Consider the following 17,689-nt stretch of genomic DNA (forward strand, 5'->3'; position numbering starts at 1 on the left):
GTGAATTTGTGCTGAGAAATAATTTTGACAAATTTAGACAATTGGGGTTTCTTGGAATAAGAAGAGAAGACATTAAAATAAATTAGTTTTAAGCACATAGAAACAAATAAAATTCTTAATTACTTCGAAAACGGTAAGTTGTTCAGAAAAATAGCAATATTCTCTCATTTCTTTTGTCAGTGAATATCATTTACTGAGTAAATCTCACATAAAAACAGAAAGTTTATCCAAATAAAAGCATAGCATAACTACTTAGTTCAGTGGGAAAATGGGTATGTGTATTTGATGATGAGCTTACTGGTGAGAAAAAACCTGACTGTTGCCTGTTCAAATGAAAAAAAAATGAAAACATCAGATTCTGATGAGGCTATAAAGCAACAAGAGCATGTTTCATTGCTTCCTTGTCTACAGTGTTTGAAAGAAGGTCCTCTTGCATGACACATGACCTACCACTGAGTTATAACCCAGTCCTATTTTACTGACATACTGTCTCAGTAAAATATTGAGATAGTTTCTCACTGATTATTCCAGTTTGGCCTTAAATTCACATTGTAGCTCAAGCAGGCCTTGAATGTGTGATCCTCATGCCTCTCTCCCAAACAGTGTGGTTTATTAATCTTGAATCACCAGATTTTGCTCCTATATAGTGACAATTTGTAATTTGGCAACCATTCTGGAAAACAGTTTTGAAAATGTTTGTTAAGCTAATCACATAATGACCTAGCCATCCACAAGTTATATCCATGGTCATTTATTCTAGAGAAACACACACTTGTTTGCACAAAAAAAAAAAACACTTGAGTGTTACAAATATGAGCTTTATTCTTAATAATGAAATCATGAAACAATCTTGTGCAGCTCACTCAGCTATCAACAAACAATGTGAAATATATCCATTCTTAAAATACCACTCCACAATGAGAATGAATAATATATGTTGAATATGTTGAAGTATAGGTGCCACTCTGAGTATTATAAAGAGTGAAGCTGTAACAGGGTCCCAGATCTTAGTAGGCCTAGAAATCTTAGCATAACTGACTCCATTATGGAAGTGCCATTCAGGCTGTAAAACTCAGCACACAGACAATAGCAACTGCCAAAGCTAAACCAAAGGCCTAATGCATCAAAATCCATAGTTCTAGGCAAATCCATAGTTCTAGAAAAGTCTCTAAATGTACTAACCCTGCTTTTTGACTTGTGTAGTTGTGCTTCTGGCTAACTGTTCTTGTTTACTGAAGTATGTCAATCCAGGACGTGGCATGGGGTTTGTGTTAAAAGCTCAACCTAAGAAAGGCTTGGGGCTACAATGGAATCCTTAACATACAGTGTAGTCACCAGCTGGCTAATAGGGACTTTTTTTTTCATTTTTTTATTGAGAAAAGGAGAAAAAAAAAACAAGTTTCCACCTCCTCCCAGCCTCCCATTTCCCTCCCCCTCCTCCCACCCTTCTCCCCCTCCTCCCACACTTCTCCCCCTCCCCCCACTCCTCTCCCCCTCCCTCTCCAGTCCAAAGAGCAGTCAGGGTTCCCTGCCCTGTGGTCAGCCCCTAATAGGGACTTTTAATTGACTTGAATTCATGTCCTAGCAGTCTTCTCTGGTGAATACTTCTAGAAGTCCCACCAAGATCCCAGAGACCAGACCTTGAGACGTGTGTGTGTGTGTGTGTGTGTGTGTGTGTGTGTGTTGGGGGGTGATCAGCACAATCTCAGATGTTCTAGGTCTTTGATCAGTCTCTGCCTAACACTGCAGAGGGGTTTCCCCAAAAGGAAATGAATGAGAAAGTCACCTGGTCTGTCAACTCTGGAGTTATGTCTGGTTATGGGCATGCTGTTTGGACACATAGGAGGCACAAATGCTGATCTATGTGAGATGTCACTAGATTCCCTGTCTGTTCAAGTGTCTCTATGTGTCTTTCTATGTGTCTCTGCTAGTTTTGTTTCCATGTAATTGACCAGTGTGTTTCTCTCGTGTGAGACCTCCCCCACCCTACCACCACCACCACCACCACCCCCGACTCCCGCAGATTAAGACCTGTGTCCTCTCCTGTTGGGGACCTAAATACTTTGGCTTTGCCAGGTCACACAGAGATACCAGTATAAACTCGACCTGTCCCACTCCAGCACTTGCTTATTTTGTTGCTTGACTTAGGATCACAGTCATTGGTTTGGCTCTGTGTGGAGGTAAGGGACTGGCCTCTCTTCAGGGCCCCCAGCCATCTAGGTGGAATGCGGGCAGGGATGGAGAAATAGTACACCCAGGAGATCATTCCCTCTGTTCTGAGCAGCCCTGGAGAGGGGAAGAGTTTCCCCAGGGCTGAGCCTAAAAGATAAGAGAAAATTCCACTCCTTTATCTTTTGCTTTAATGTCTCCTTTCAAAGCTTTGTTCTGTAAAACCCACCTGTTTCTGGAAAACTCAGAAAAACTGCTTCTGGGCAGGGCAGGGGGAGTCAGTGCCAAGTCTTGAAGCCTGGACGGTGAGGATTTTCCCTTCTGTCCAACACTAACCAAGGACTTTAAGCATTTTTCTTTTTTTTTTAAATTGACATGGTAGGACAGCCCCCTCTTATTATTTTTTTATTTTTTATGGTTTATTAAACTTTATTTTATGTGCATTGGTGTGAAGGTGTCAGATCTCTTGCAACTGGATCTTCAGACAGTTGTAAGCTGCCATGTGGGTGGTGGGAATTGAACCCAGGTCCTTTGGAAGAGCAGTCAGTGCTCTTAACCACTGAGCCATCTCTCCAGGAATTTTCACAAGGTAAGTTTAGAAAGATTAAAGACAGTGGCTAAAAAAGATTTCCTCTGTTACACAGTTGGTCCTGTTTTGTTGTTGTTGTTGATTTTAAAAAAAGAAGAAAGAAAGTTTACAAAGTTAGAAAAACATAAAGGTATAGGTAAGTCCCCATTGATGGAGGTAGCTCAGAGAGTATTTAACCACAGAGAACTGACTGGTACAAGACCTTTTACATGAACTGAAAGTCACCATCACCTTCTCTGATGATGAGACACAGTTACACAGCAAAATTTTGGTGCTTTATCCTTGGTCAGAAAAATATCTCCTAGCTGAAAGTTCTGACTCCAATCAAAATACACAGTTGGATTATCTCTCTGAGGGACTACAATGATTTCCAGGGTGATGGGCAGCTATCAATCCCCCAGGACTGGCCCAACACCAAACTGGTATAATTTCTCAACTAACCAGTTCGGTTACCTCCATCCAGATTAAACAATACCCAATGACCCTGAAAATAAAAGGGAAAATTGCAGTTCATATTGCCTGGATTGAAGAGAAAGTCATTCTGGTGCCTTGACATTCTGGTGTCATTACTGCTTATGAAGAAACTTGGGACCTCTGAGTCTCATGCATCTGATTCTTTTCAGAGAAACAGATACACTCTGTCTTCCACTTAAAAGATATATTCTTCAACCAGCCTGGTCTACAAGAGCTAGTTCCAGGACAGGCTCCAAAACCACAGAGAAACCCTGTCTCGAAAAAAACAAAGCAAAGCAAACAAAAAAAAAGATATATTCTTCAGCTCTCCATTGGCAGACGTGAGTCAAACCAATTTTACTTTTAAATGGACAGACTTAGTGGGAGGTTACAGAGGGCAACATTCCTGGACCAGGTTGCCCCATGATTTAATGACACTAAATGCAGACTTCCTGCCCTTCCTTCAGAGGTTTCCTGAAAAAAAATAGATTATAAGAGAGCCACAGAGGGGCTGCTCCAAGAGTTTCAGACCCTGAGCTACAGAATATGGGCCAAGAAAACTCAGCTTTGTAAACCACTACCTATCTTGGTTACCAGCTGAGGGAAGGCAAAAGGAGCCTGTCTCAGAGTAGGATTGCTGTCATCCTTCAGATCCTAACTCCAAAGACTAAGAGACAGGTTCAAGAGTTCATAAGTGCTGCTGGATATTGCTGCCTCTGGATGCCAGAGTTTGTAGAAATAGAACAAATGGATAGCACTAAGCCCTAATCTGGACTGAAACTAAGCAAAATACAAAAGGGGTTTTAAAAATTTGAGGACATGGAAAACACCCTGTACCATATCTGGTGTGGAATAATCTTTCTGTACACTGTGAAGAAGTGTCACTCGGATTGATTCAATAAAAAACTGAAAAACCAATATCTAGCTTGGAGCAGAGAGAATGCTGGGAAGAAGAAAATTGAGCCACCATTCAGATGGAAAGGTTGAAAGACACACAGGAGGGCTGGTAAATTCCATGAATCACGTGGCAACACATAGCTGAATAGAAAGGGGTTTATTTATGAGTTAATTAGAAACAAGTCTAAGCTACCAGCCATGGTAATAAATCTCCATGCCATGATTTGGGAGCTGGCTGGTGGGACAGAAAAATCAACCCCACAATGAGGCTGAGGCTTTCCTCCAAATAGCACCAGAACACTGGCTGTCTAATGACTGTGTGATCCAGTACGAGGCTTTAACCCACACCCAACCTCAAGTGAGAGACCCACTCCCACTAATTTGACTAAACCATCTTCCCTGATGGTACAGGTACTCATCAATGACTGTCATGAGATGAAAGATGAAAAACAGGTATGTGGGAGCTGCAGTAGTTACTTTAACTGAAACTATTTGGGTCCCAGTCAGGTACCTCAACTCAGAGAGCAGAACTGATTGATCTAACACAGGCTCTCAGATGGGGAAAAGGAAAACCAACTACTGTACACACAGATTGTCAGATGGTATGCTTTTACTACTGGGCATGTCCACCATGTGATCTATAGAGAAAGAGGGCTTCTCATCACTGGGGAAAAGGACATCTTAAAAAAATGATCTTCCTAAAGGTTATTTGGCTCTTCCTGCAAATTTTTGACCTCCCGTGCAGGGCTACTGACCTGGCTGCCTTACAAAGGGCTGTAAGACCAGTGAGGCCTATTAATATTCTGATGATATGCCATGACCCACTGCTACCTGAGGCTCATGATAAAGATGAAGTGGACAGCTCAAACCCAAAGGTTGATAAAGGACACTAGAGGGAAAGTTCATTTTCCTAGAAACAAATTTTAGGATTCTGGTAATTAACCATCACGAGCGTACTAGACTGGGGTCCACAAAACTTTCTGAGTTGCTCAGAATAATGTATGTTAACTAGACTGGACAATCTAGTGTGAAAGTTTGCTTATTCTGATGCCTGCTACTCTGCCTTGTGGTTTAATTTATCTGGATAAAAGCAGTATCACCTACTGAGTGAGGTAACCCAGACCCAAAATGATGAACATGGGATGTACTCACTCATAATTGGTTTCCAGCCATAAATAAAGGACATTGAGCCTATAATATGAGATCCTAGAGAAGTTAAATAAGAAGGTGAACCCAAAGAAAAACATATAGTTATCCTCCTGGTATTGGAAGGAGACAAGATTGCCAGGCAAAAAATGGAAACTTGGGGATGGGGATGGGGTCGAGATAAGGGGAAATGGGAAGATAAAAGTGAGAAGGGGAGGATGGGGAGAGTTTGGGGGAATAGGACGGTTGGGATTGAGGAAGGGTGGATATGGGAGTAGGGAAGTATATATCTTAATTAAGGGAGCCATTTTAGGGTCGTCGAGAGACTTGACTCTAGAGGTGTTCCCAGGTGTCCTCAGCTAGATCCTTGGGTAGCTGAGGAGAGGGAGCCTGAAATGGCCCTATGCTATAGCCATACTGATGAATATCTTGCATATCACCATAGAAACTTCATCTGGCGATGGATGAAGCTAGAGACAGAGACCCACATTGGAACACTGGGCTGAGCTCCTAAGGTCCAAATGAGAAGCAGAAGGAGGGAGAACATGAGCAAGGAAGTTAGGACCATAAGGGGTGTGCCCACCCACTGAGACGGTGAGGCTAATCTAATGGGAGCTCACCAAGGCCAGCTGGATGATGGAGCATGTGATCAAACCGGACTCCCTGAACATGGCTGACAAGGAGGGCTGACTGAGAAGCCATGGACAATGGCACTGGGTTTTGATCCTACTTCATGTTCTGGCTTTGTGGGAGCCTAGCCAGTTTGGATGTTCACCTTCCTAGACCTGGATGGAGGGGGAGGGACCTTGGACTTTCCACAGGGCAGGGAACCCTGACTGCTCTTCAGACTGGAGAGGGAGGGGGAGAGGAGTGAGAGAGGGAGAGACGAGTGGGAGGAGTGGAAGGGAAATGGGAGGCTGGGAGGAGGCGGAAATTTTTTTTCAATAAAAAAAAAAAAGAAAAAAGAAATATACCAAGGCAGCAAGCAATAACTGAGAAGCCTTTTTAACAGCAAAAACCAAAAAAAAAAACCCACACACACAAAAAAGCTTATGAACACTAATTTTAGAATGTCATTTTAGAAATAGTTTGGTTGCCTTAAATTCTTTTTTTTTTTTTTTTGCCAGAAGTATTTCTCAGTAGAGGATACTGGAGGTACTCTATAAGGAGAAGGACATTTTGATTTGGAGTTCCAATGTACTGCTGACTACACAGTCATAGCAGCATGCTGAGTTTTCTCTGACATTAGGTTTTGTCGTATAGTTCATCTCACCAGTGCCTGCTTCTTGGCAGTGTACAGTGGTCACCAACATGCCATAGTAAACAGCTGATACTTTCCTCAAGGAGTTTGCAACCAATGTATCTGATGAGACACTTCTCCATAAACAATCTTTTCCCTTATACCACAGGGATACTTTCTACCATCACGTTACCAGAACCACATCTATATCATTTAGTTGAAACGCATGAATACTCTATATCTCAGTGCTGGGTGTTAGGGCTAAGGAAAGAGATCTACAGTGCTTTATGTCAGAGGTAGAATGAATACTCTTTACATTTGCTATTTCTACATTATTTAGAATCAGCTTTACTAGCCAATATCTCATAATGCTTATAGTCTATCTATATTTTGGTTAATAATTGTTCTTATGAAATTTTACAATTCTAACCACAGTGGTAATTGTGAATAATTGGTAGGAAATTAGAAAAGCAAATATGCTATGCCAACTATAGTGCCTTGTTTTAAAACATTTTATAGATTGTTTTGTATCTTGAATGCAACATCTATAGAATGTCAGAGTCACTCTTTTTTGTTTTCTTCCAGTTCAGTATAGACTGCTGCATGTTGAGTAAGACTTGTGATCCCAGAAGATAAACTATCTATCACATGCTATTAGTTTGGTCATGCTTTTGGGCCTGAGCACAGAGCTGAGCCCTTTCCAAAGGGGGAAAAAATTAATGCTGGTAAAAACAGATTACAAGATTGCCTCAGAATTAGAGAAGCTATCATTGTGCTTGAGGGTGATGAAGTGTCAACTGAAATGTGAGCCTGAGTGTTTGCTTCAATTGATTACTATTACAGTAATGATGAGTAAAAGACTGACCTGCGGAATAAGTTCTACTGAATTCAGTTGGCTATTCACCAAAAGAAAAAGACAAGTTCAGAGATTATTAAATCCTGGTTCAAGTGATAGTCAAGAAATCAAAGTGCTTCCATGCCAGTCTGTAAGAAGCTCTTATATCTTGTAATCACACAGCTCAAGTTGCGAAAAATCAAACATAGTATTTAAGTATGGGAGTTGTTGAATTAAAATGAAATTTTTAATTTACAGGCTTGTTTAGTTTCTTAATTTAAGACAGCAAAAGTAAAAATGGGATCCTGAAATACTGAATGGAGAAAAGAAATGAAGCTGATAATCTTGAAACCTAGTGTGGATATTCCAAGGATTTTTGCCCCCATAAAAGCAGTATGCCGCAGCTAGCAAAGCAGGCTTACAAGCACATATGCTATGAAAGCATGACAGACAAACTTGATTTTCAACTTGATGAGATCGAGCATTACCACGTAAACAAATCTCTGGACCTTTATGTGAAAAATTATCTAGATTAGGTTTGCTGAAGTGGAAAAGCGACCCTAAATGTGGGCAGTACCATTCCATCCTTAACAGGCTGATTCCTGGGCTGAATGGGAAGGAGAAATGCAGCTGAGCACAAAAATTCAAGACCCTCTGATTCCTAACTGTAAACACAATGTGACAAACTACTTCTTTTTTTTTTTCCGACCAAAGAGGCTTTAATGGCACCAGATAAAAAAAGTATATCTCAACCTAGGGTATCATATAAATGTCATCATCTGAGTAGCTAGGTTTTTAGATTTTAGTCTTAACAACCCCCCAATTTCTGTGCCACAGATGACCATTTTACAACCTCTTCTTATCTCTCACATTATTGCTTATATCCCATGAAAACTACAACTGCTTTTAACAAACTTGGCAATACCTCTAACAATTTTTTTTTCTTTTTTCTTTTTTTTATATATTTTTTTAAATTTTTTTATTAAGAAAAGAAGAAAAAAAACATAAACAAAAAAACAAGTTTCCACCACCTCCCAGCCTCCCATTTCCCTCCCCCTCCTCCCACCCTTCTCCCCCTCCCCCCACTCCTCTCCCCCTCCCTCTCCAGTCCACAGAGCAGTCAGGGTTCCCTGCCCTGTGGTAAGTCCTAGGTCCTCCCCCCTCCGTCCATATCTAGGAAGGTGAACATCCAAACTGGCTAGGCTTCCACAAAGCCAGCACATTAAGTAGGATCAAAACCCCGTGCCATTGTCCTTGGCGTCTCATCAGCCCTCATTGTTCGCCATGTTCAGAGAGTCCGGTTTTATCCCATGCTTTTTCGGTCACAGTCCAGCTGGCCTTGGTGAGCTCCCAGTAGATCAGCTCCACTGTCTCAGTGGGTGGGTGCACGCCTCGTGGTCCCGACTTCTTTGCTCATGTTCTCCCTCCTTCTGCTCCTCCTTGGGACCTTGGGAGTTCAGTCCAGTGCTCATGTGTGGGTCTCTGTCTCTATCTCTATCCATCACCAGATGAAGGTTCTATGATGATATGCACAGGATAGCCAAAACAATCCTATACAATAAAGGATCTTCTGGAGGCATTACCATCCCTGACTTCAAACTCTATTACAGAGCTACACTAATGAAAACAGTGTGGTACTGGCATAAAAACAGAGAAGTCGACCAATGGAATCGTATAGAAGACCCGGATTTTATCCCACAAACCTATGAACACCTCATTTTTGATAAAGGAGCTAAAAGTATACAATGGAAGAAAGAAAGCATCTTCAACAAATGGTGCTGGCACAACTGGATGTCATCCTGTAGAAGAATGAAAATAGACCGTTATCTATCACCGTGCACAAAACTCAAGTCCAAATGGATTAAAGACCTCAATATCAGCCCAAACACACTGAACCTGATAGAAGAGAAAGTGGGAAGTACCCTACAGGAGATGGGCACAGGAGATCGCTTCCTATGTATAACCCCAGAAGCACAGACATTAAGGGCAACATTGAATAAATGGGACCTACTTAAACTGAGAAGCTTCTGTAAAGCAAAGGACATAGTCACTAAGACACAAAGGCAACCTACTGACTGGGAGAAGATCTTCACCAACCCCACAACAGACAAAGGTCTGATCTCCAAAATATATAGAGAACTCAAGAAATTAGACTTTAAAATGCTAATTAACCCAATTGAAAAATGGGGCACTGAACTGAACAGAGAATTCTCAGCAGAGGAAGTTCAAATGGCCAAAAGACACTTAAAGTCGTGCTCAACTTCCTTAGCAATCAGGCAAATGCAAATCAAAACAACTTTGAGATATCATCTTACACCTGTCAGAATGGCTAAAATCAAAAAAAACAAGGATAACCTTTGCTGGAGAGGCTGTGGAGGAACGGGTACCCTCATCCATTGCTGGTGGGAATGCAATCTTGTGCAACCACTGTGGAAGTCAGTGTTTCGGTTTCTCAGGGAATTCGGGATCAACTTACCCCTGGACCCAGCAATACCTCTGACAATTTTAGAACAAGGACAATGTATTGTTGTTATATGTGTTGCTGTAAACAATCTTAATTGGATTAAGAATGTAGCTTCAAAACAGAATTCTTTCATTTTGTCTTAAACAGCACAGCATAAACATCCCCAACGATACATTAACTTATATATAAAATATGGAATATCTTCAATATTTTTCTTTTATGTGGCAACACAATAGTATATGCAAGTGAAAGTACTGTTGATGGGACAATAGGACACTTATCTGGGCAATGTTCTAGTTAGTCAGGTTTCAGCATTCAAAGGCTACGTAAACAAATATTCATTTTAGTATGAAAAACAGTATTAAAACAATTTTATAAAGATGGAGTATACATACCTTATTCTATACCCTGGCCATTTCATGCACAGCTTGACTTCTCTCAGTCACACCTCTTAGCCTTTAGAGTGGTGCTATAAGGATACATGAAATGCCTGACAGATGCCAATTTTTCACCATGAAAATTCATAATGCCTTAAAAAATAATATGCTGGATTTCAAAATTATGTACTTTCATTTGAAAAATTTACCATAAATGCTTCCAAAACTACAGGGTTTATAACACCTTGCATCTATGAGTAAACATTTACTTACCCATTGTCAAATTCTGTTTAGTAACTTCCCATGAGCCCTCTCATCTCAGGAAGGTCAACAATAAACTGTTTTCTTCTGTATATGCTGTTGCCCACTTTTAATAATGAAAAGAATGCCATGTTTGAAACCAGCTGCTTCTCCTTAAGTCTCAGAGTTTATGTTCTGTTTCAATGTTACCTTATTGTATACATACAGAAGGGATCTCTCAGCTATGGAAAAAAAAAAGCAAAGCAACCCTCCCATTTCAGGGCTTACAAACTGGTATCCTTCTTTTTTTTTTTTTAAGAAGTTAACTTTAAAGGTTAAAGATCAAGAACAGGCAGTTTCAAAAACCTAAACTGATACCAAATCACAAAATTACTCAATAGTTATTGCAGACAGCTCTGACATTGGGGGTGGGGTCATCTTGGGTGGCCTAGGCATGAGTACTGGTCTTTGGATGCCCTTGCACATCCTCCTCCATCTCTGCAAGCCCACCAGGAGACCCCAAAGGGAAAGAACTTTCACAATTCTGGGTTGAGGAGTCCTGTGAAATCACAGGTATTTGAATAGAAAAGATGCTTTCAAAAGTGTTTTCTCCAAGAGCATACTGAACAAGAGTCTCTTCTTGCTCCTGGTTTAAGTAGTCTGGCACTAAGAAATCACTTCATGCTTTAGGCGATGGGCACATCTTTACTGAGCAAGCTCTGGTGAAAATTTTTACAGCAGTCACACTGAAATGGTTTAATTCCTGAGGATGGATAAGCATGAGCTGTTTTAGGTTCTGAATACTAGTGAATTGAACCCCACAGGTTGGACATTGGAAAGGTCTGTCTGGACCATTTGGACTTGGTTGCTCTGTTCTGCTGGTAGAAGGAGCAATGTAGAGTTGGAAGGGATACTGAACATTTTCTTTCGTCATTGTCTGTATGAGCACTGGTGCTAGAAGTGATTTGAAGTGTAGGCTCCTCTCTGTAACTCCTTCATCTACTGAGCCTATAGGGGAAGACTGTAGACTAATCAGAAGATCCTCTTGAACTGGATTACTTCCCAGCACTGTCTGCTGACCACTCCGTGAGCTCTGAGATGCAGTGGCTGGGACAATTCCTCATGGACTTCCTCAACACTTAATCTTTCTACTTTGACCTACACATCTTCTTCTGTCCCTAGAGGCAAAGTAGTTTTTGTACTCTCACAAGTCACGTAGTCATTCTTCTACTGCCTCAGACAGGCCAGGCAACTCTAAAATCTCGGTATTCTCTGTCTGCTTTGCTTTCTCAGGCTGAATCCTTCAATCAATTCCAAAAGGGAAAGTCCATGGAAAAGCTAAAGAAGAGTCAACTGACTGATTTCTCTTTTCTGCATAGGAAGTTGAGAAATTCAATACTTGGGGTAAACTTGTTTGTGTACTACATTTTACCGGACTCTCAGGAGACATCACAATGTAGCTTTTGAGTTTTCTTTGGCATTCTCGGCAGACAGGAATGGTCCTTTCCACAACACTGCAATCTGAAGACAGTGGAGAAATACTTCCATCTCCAGAAGTAAAATTGCAGTTAGAACTATTTTCTTGCCCAGCATCTAGACCCTTTTCTGGTTGGCTATGTGGTGTATTCCACAAAATACTTGATTTCATGAACTCTAATCGGGTACTAGCAACACTAAACATTTGCATATAGCTGGCTTCAGCTAGAACATCAATAATATTTTCTGTATTAATTGGCAGAGTGGCTGTGTAAGCATATTCTAAAAGAGGTATAAAGCCAGTCACTGAAACATGATGCAGATCCAACACATTTTTGTTCTAATCCTCTGCTTGGCCCACACGTTTTTTGCAAAAGAAATCACTGCAAGCTTCTAGTACCACCTTTTGAGCCTGAAAGATTTTATGCTGGAAACGAAAAGTGATATCACAAAAATGTCCATCATTTCATAACATATTTAGCTTTCCCTGCATTTCCTGGCTATGGGAAGAGGAGCTGTGAGTAAATATTTTCACACCCATCTTTTTTTTTCCTCTTCTACTGATGCTCTTCAAGGATGCAATAAATCAGAAATGTCCTGCTGGCAGCAGGGGTGGGGGGTGGAGCCCACGGCTGGCTCTTCTCCACACCCACCCGAGGCTCAGGGAACCCTATCTTGGCAGCCCACCTAGGCCAATGTGCAGCCTGAAAGTGGGCACTCATGGTGGCGCCACTCTTCCACCCGTGTACCTGCTACGTGTGAGAGTACAAAGCACGGGGAGGAGAAGGCCCAGCACCCCTACTTCTTATTCCTACTTCCATACCTTCTGTGTTATGATGGACTGTATCACCTGGATCTGTAACCTGAAATAAACCCTTGCTTTAATTTGCTCTTGTCAGGTATTTTGTCACAATAATGAGACAAGTAACAAATACAGAGGCTGTGACTTTTTATTTTTATAATGTTCTTTTTTTACATGTATTTAGTGTGTGTGTGTGTGTGTGTGTGTGTGTGTGTGTGTATGCAGTTTTGATTGACAATATGTATATGGAAGTTAAAGGACTAAATGTGGGAATCTTCTACTTTTTCTACTGTATAAATCCAGTGGATTGAACTTAGGTCCTTTGGCTTAGGGTCAAATGCCTTTACTTCATGAGGCAGTTTGCTTTCTCCAGTGTCCTCTAAAAATCATTTATTCTTTAGAATTTCACACACATATAGGCACACTATGTACTTTGATACTCTGATTATCTTCTCATTTCTCTCTCCTTCCCACTGAACCCCTCTTCACCTCATCAATTTCCTTCCTACTTTTACTTCTTTTAAATTTTATTTATGGCCTATGTTATTTAATTATGGTTTCCTGCATGATTAGAGGTAGTGATTATGTATTTGAACAGGGGTAACTTATTAGTGGCTGCAGCACCGAGGAATGTGCCTGCTTTACCTGTAATAAGCTAAACAGCTTATAGCTTCTATAAAAGGAAGGGTAGGATCTTGTGATCCCCCTTCACTATCAATGCTGGAATGCTAATGGGCTCAGTTCTGTGCAGGTAGCCACTGATGATTTGGAGTTATGGATGCAAAAGTGATGTTCTGATCAGAAAATGGGATTTTATAGGCCTCTTTCTATACTCCAGCTTCTAGATTCTTTCTACCTTCTCTTACGAGCTGCTCCTTGAGCTTGGATAGGGTGATTTGGATGTTCAACAGTCACTTCTTCTTCTTCTTCTTCTTCTTCTTCTTCTTCTTCTTCTTCTTCTTCTTCTTCTTTTTTTTTTGTTTTTTTCGAGACAGGGATTCTCTGTGGCTTTTTGGAGCCTGTCCTGGAACTAGCTCTGTAGACCTCCTATTATATAACTAGTTATGAATCTTTAAGTGCTGCCCACTGCATGTTGGAGAATCTTTCTATTAAGGTTGAGGTTCACAATGTCCCCCATGGCTCTCCTTCTCAGCAGGGATCCCTCTTCTCTGCCTAAACCTTAATTGGAGAGTATCTCTAAGCACAGATGCCTGACCTTATTTAGAGGATAACGCTGCACAAAACACACTGCAAATGACTTACCACATAAGCTTCCCTCTTTCTTCCCACACACTCTGGTAATTGAATTGGTATGTCATTAATGTTTGTCTGTTCTCAATTAGTTCTGCATATACAAATTAGTATATTCCTTCTCTTATTAATTTGTCTTCCACTCCCTCTGACTTGAGCTATATAAACTAGTCCCATTGTTTCAATAAACTGAGCTGTCTCTCTGAAACTAACTACTAGAATTTATTTTCATCATGCTCACAGCGATTAGAATTCTGCTCACTACTTCTGCTCCCTCTGCCTTCATGAACAGTGACCTATGACGCAGGAGGAAAATGGAGACCTCACAACTTCAGAAAGAAGCTTCTTTCACAAAGGTTGATAATAGCCTCATCTATGCGTACAAATTTATATATTTAGAAGGCAGTTTGACAGCATGCCCCTTTAGCATAGTGTTCTAGAATATATTAACAGTTACAGTTTATAACATTACACGATTAGCTACTGAAAACACTCAGTGAGCAGTAAAAGGTTACCTATAAATAATAGAAAGTGTCAGTGGTATGCAATACTGCAGTAAATTTTATTAGGAAAAAAGATTTGAGAGAAATATTTGATTGTACGTTTTGCAAAATAATGTGGGCATATGTGCGCTGAAGATGGACTAATAGATCAGAGATAGCTGTATAGATTGTGTTAGTAAAACTTTGCTAGATATCCCCTTATTTCTTCAACTGACACAGTAATACTAAAACAGTATAAGCATGTCCCTAGATGTAGAAATAAGATCAAGATACTTAACACAATATAAAATTTCAATAAAAGAGTCCGATGATACAACACAAACATGAAAAAGAAGATGGTGATTATAGTATGTAATGCTAGATTGAAGATATGATTTTAAAAGTAATATTAGGAAATAAATAGTTCAAAGAAGTTCAGTAAAAGCTACATGCAAGATGAAATGGAAATATATAAAATAATGTTCATTAACATCAATAGTATTTCACTATCCATTTTAGGAGAGTGTAAAAATATTGCAGAATTTTTAAATCAGGAAAGCCTACTTTCTTAAAAATACTAGTTTCCCAGGTTGGGTATTGAAGGCCATTTGAATTAATTACCACAAGGAATCTTTTTTTTTTCATGGGGTGGGGTGGGATGGGGGTAAGGAGAGATGGGGAGAGAAAAGGTAGAAGGGAAGGAGGGGGGACTTGGGGAAACAGGAGGATTGGGATAAAGGAAGGGTGGATAGGGGAGCACGGAACCACAATTCTTAGTTAAGGGAGCCACTTTAGGGTGGGCATGAGACTTGACCCTAGAGGGGCTCCCAAGTGCCCAAGATGAGGTCCCCAGTTAGTTCCTTGGGCAGCTGAGGATAGGGAACCTGAAATGACCCTATCCTAGAGCAATACTGACGAATATCTTGCATATCATCATAGAACCTTCATCTGGTGATGGATGGAGATAGAGACAGAGACCCACACTGGAGCACTGGACTGAGCTCCCAAGGTCCCAATGAGGAGCAGACGGAGGGAGAACATGAGCAAAGAAGTTGGGACCGTGAGGGGTGCACCCACCCACTGAGACAGTGCAGCTGATCTACTGGGAGCTCACCAAGGCCAGCTGGACTGTGACCGAAAAAGCATGGGATAAAACCGGACTCTCTGAACATGGCGATCAATGAGGGCTGATGAGACGCCAAGGACAATGGCACATCCTACTTAATGTGCTGGCTTTGTGGAAGCCTAGCCAGTTTGGATGTTCACCTTCCTAGATATGGACGGAGGGGGGAGGACCTAGGACTTACCAAGGGGCAGGGAACCCGGACTGCTCTGTGGACTGGAGAGGGAGGGGGAGAAGAGTGGGGGGAGGGGGAGAAGGGTGGAAGGAGGGGGAGAAGGGTTGGAGGAGGGGGAGGGAAATGGGAGGCTGGGAGGAGGTGGAAACTTGTTTTTTGTTTATGTTTTTCTCCTTTTCTCAATAAAAAAAAATAAAAAAAAATGTGCATTGGTGTTTTGCCATAAGTGTTGAGTCCCCTAGAACTGGAGTTACTGACAATTGTGAGCTGTCACGAGGTTGATGAGAATTGAACTCAGGTCCTGTGGAACAGTATTCAGTATTTTTAACCACGGAGTCATCTCTCCAGGCCCCTTTCATTTCTTAAACTGGTAAAAATGTTATAATCATTAGACAAATCAAAGGATGAAAATAGTCAAGAAATCTGTACAATTAATGACTTGCATGGTAAAAGAATCTATTTCTCTTAGGGAAAAGCTAGGAAATTAAATAATTGTGAATTTTCGCATCATATCTAGGGTCTTTCAAAAACGCCATGGCTCTCCATTCAAGGTATTCTGGTTCAAAAATGGGGCTCATGTTTAATATTTAATTGAGTGGCCATAACTTTCAAGCAGAAAGTTTTAAACCATGAAAAATTGGTCTAATTTAATGGCTCTCAACTTATTGGTTGTGACCCCTTTCGGGGTCAAAAGAACCTTTCACAGAGGTTGCCTAAGACCATTAGAAAACATGGATATTTATATTATGATTCATAACATTAGCAAAATTAGAATTGTGAAGTAGCAGTGAATAATTTTATGATTGAGGGTCTCCACAACATGAAGTGTTAAACAGTTTAAATATTAGGAAGGTTGACGACAATTGGTCTATGTTGAACCAGTGAAGATATCATGGACTTTTTAATGTCATAGATATACTTGAGTTGAGTATTCTGATTGTTTTGTTGACAATGAAGGTAACGAAACTGGCCTTACCCTTTTTACTTGAATGCTACAACTTGGTCCCTACCTCTCTGATAACTAATTAATCTCATTTTATTTATGCTTCCCAGTTCAAAGACAGCAATGCATACAAGATTTCTGACCTTACACAAGTGAAATCATAGAGCTATTCTACACCAGTACACCACCACAAATCTATTCTCAATAATTTCAGTGAATATTCTATCTCATATATCTTACAGGTGGGGGGTAAGTCTTAAATAACAAATATACTAAAATATTTCATTCTTTCTAAGCTCATGATTTCCTTCTACCTAAAACCAGTACATATGCAGTATTTTAGCAGTCTTAATATAGGCCATCATTTGATATTTTTCAGTTAGAAAATCAAACGGCTAAAACCCTCTCTACCATTAGGAATAGCAATACTAAGGGTGCTTTGTGGGTCTATATAAAGGCATTTATCTTGATCCAATTTTATGCTTTTATTCAATTTTAACCTATTCTATTAAAATCTAGTCTCAAAAACTGTTCTCCAAATTTCTTTCTGTATAATGTGAATACCCAAGTAATCATTTTTAAATATAGTATTCAGTTCTACAATATTTCACTTTTGTCATTGGATACTTTTTGGAAATGAATATCCCTTTCTGTCTTTCATATTAGAATAAAGTTATAAATATTTTATTCTATTTTTATTTTGACATAAGATAATGGGAATCGTTTATTCTGGTTTTATATTTCAATTTAATATAATGCATTCCAGGGCAGTGGTAGCATATAAGCCAGGTGGATCTCTGTGAGCTCAAGGTCATCCTGGTCCACAGAGCTAGTTCCATGACAAGCAGAGATGTTACATAGAGAAATCACATATTAAAAAATGTAAAAACTTTGCCAGGCCATAGTGGTGCTTGCCTTTAATCCCAGCACTCCAGAGGCGAGACAGGCAGATCTCTGTGATTTAGAGACCAGCCTGGTCTACAAGAAATAGTTCTAGGATAGACAGGGCTGTTACAAAGAAAAACTC

General features: G+C 40.3%; 1 pseudogene; it reads right to left on the reverse strand.

Moving 5' to 3' along the window:
• Positions 1-11,076: 11,076 nt before the first annotated feature.
• LOC121441567 lies at positions 11,077-12,427 on the reverse strand (annotated as a pseudogene).
• Between the last annotated feature and the right edge of the window lie 5,262 nt (positions 12,428-17,689).

The sequence above is a fragment of the Microtus oregoni genome, unplaced genomic scaffold (assembly GCF_018167655.1).
Source record: "Microtus oregoni isolate MIOR12 unplaced genomic scaffold, Mior012 000079F_003, whole genome shotgun sequence".
Lineage (NCBI taxonomy): Eukaryota > Metazoa > Chordata > Mammalia > Rodentia > Cricetidae > Microtus > Microtus oregoni.